Source organism: Protopterus annectens, chromosome 1.part1 (assembly GCF_019279795.1).
Source record: "Protopterus annectens isolate FY-2018-M chromosome 1.part1, PAN1.0, whole genome shotgun sequence".
Lineage (NCBI taxonomy): Eukaryota > Metazoa > Chordata > Ceratodontiformes > Protopteridae > Protopterus > Protopterus annectens.
Genome location: NC_056726.1, coordinates 835,033,388 through 835,035,946, shown reverse-complemented (window position 1 = coordinate 835,035,946; position 2,559 = coordinate 835,033,388).

The following is a 2,559-nucleotide window of genomic DNA, read 5'->3' as shown; positions in this document are numbered from 1 at the left end:
ATCTTCATTAAGCATATTAAACATTTCGGACACATAATCACATTTATCCACTATAACCACTCCATTGCCCTTATCGGGCTTCATGAATCTAATTGTTTTGATATTACATAGAAATTCTATATTCTTGATGTCTTCATGTGTCATATTACAAAATGACTGTACTGTTTATTTAGAAAAAAATCCCTAATGTCAAATTCGCACATATTTTCAAATAATTCAGTGATTTTAATATAAGGTGGATTAAATATACTAGGTCTTTGCAATTGAATAGTGCCATTTCTGTTGTCACTAAAACCAAAATAAGCCACCAGATTTAGCTTACGAACAAAGAGTTTGAGGTCAAACATGATGTCTACTATGTTAGCATTTCTACAGGGTACAAAATTAAAACCCTTAGATAATGTTTCGACATGTTGTGTCTCAAGAACCAAACCAGAATAGTTATATAGTTTGTAATCATTAGCTTTGTTGCAAATAATCTTAGGTTTACTAATAGGACCCAACTCAGATGTAATAATATTAGAACAAGACAATGATGAATTATTCACACTCACATTATGGCTGTCTGTTGTCATTGGGTCAATAAATGTCAATTCATTTGGTCTCATACAGAAGTCTGTATCGGTAACACTGTTTAAATGAGAACCACATCCTCTTAATATGTTACAACCATTTAAGAATATATTATGTGTATCCAAATCTATAAAATTACCCTCATTACTGTTATTCAAATCCATAATGCTGTGTGTTGTAATATCTAACAAAGTGTCAGTGTCATGTATATTAGATGTATAACAAGCTACATCGGTCCCAAAATCATTTTGGGGAGGAAAGTGTTCATTGAAACTTGAGCTAGCATTGTTACTATAATCACATACATTAATGCTGTCTTGACCTTCCAACCACCTTAAAAATTCACTCATACTCTCATCCATATTGTTAACATTAGCAGTAACTGGCACCAATGTATGTTCGTTGGTAGTATTATCAAAAACATTACTTGATATTAAGACAGTTTCTTCATGAGTAAAAAACGTTTCATTTAAGTCCACTAAACGTTCAACATAATTGTCATCATTTCTAACAGAAATAGAAGTGTCATTTATCTGTCGCTGTCTACTGACCATAATTTCGACATTAGTATCCGCACTATGAGTCGCTTTGTCTTGAATATTACACGTACAACAGCTGAAAGTGTATTGCGGGTGTAAGACTTCTCTAATATTTAAACAAATGAAACAGTCGAGGTCAGTGCAGGCAGCGCTATGTAAGCTGTAAACCTTTTTGTTTACCTTCGCGTTGCTCTTGGCCAATTCCGGTCTTGATTTAAGGATTGAAATTTGGTTTTGGCTCTCGCTCCCAGACGAAAAACCTCACTGTCATCTCATGCTGGACCCTGCTGCCTTATTCTTTCGGACCGACGAAGTTCATCACTTAGGGGGTCCACGCCTTGAACATCAGAAGAATTTATGGTACTCTCATTATATGTCACTTCCTCTTCAGTAATGTGGCTATGTTCATTGGTTGTTACAACGTTGCCAGCATTATATTCAGTGTTAGTCTCAGAATTCGTTCTACGTTTCTCATTAAAGGGATACACATGACCTTTTTCATACATATGAATGTCTCGTTGCAACTTGACTAGTTTTTTTTGGAAAATTATATCACAACAATTGTCCACATCTTGGATGATGTTAACATAATTGGTGTAATACTGTTCAAATATGAGATCCTGTGTAATGTGAGAATTAATAGAGTCCAGTTCATTTAATAAAGTATCAATCTTAACATTGTTGTATTTAACCATCAGTTCCATAATACAAACACTAGTTTTGTCAAAAAGTTGGTGTAGTTCTTTAAGCATATCTTTGTTGTTTTCTGACCCATTCGGGTACCTCCATAAACGCAATCCTTTTGGGACTAAGCCCAACTCATATTCCGATCCAAATAACTGTTTTCTAACTGGGTTTTTTTTAAATTGAATAATTTTTTCTCAAATTCTATCAATGAATCAGCCATGGATTTATTTGTTATTTCTCACTTGGAGGTAAGTTTAGGGCTACCATTCTGTTGAAAATTGTAATTATTGGTAGCCCAACGTTCTCTGTAATTAGTAAAAGAAGTCTTACTTACTGTAGATATCACATTACTTTCGTTATTTGGTCTCCCATGTGTGTTAACCAAGGTAACCTCTTTATTAGAGCTGTTTGAATTATTTTCAACTTCGGTAGCTTGAGTAAGAGGCAAACCCAGGCTATTGTCCATAGAGGAAACAGGAACAAGAGCAATATTCTCAGTCAAGGTTTTGATCTGCACTGCGTGTTCACGAAGTTGCTCACGAATCTGATGCAAAAGTACCTTGATGTTGTCAGGGGAGCTATCTTCCTCCATGGTTTAGACAAACAATCTCGAACCAGGAACCAAACCACGACACGACCAATAAGAAAATCCACAGAGTCTGGAGCTCAACCACCACAGTACTTTATTGCACAAGCTTCACCAACTGGAAAGACAAAAATGAGAAAACTGGTTCTCCACAACTGACCTAGGTTTCGTCAA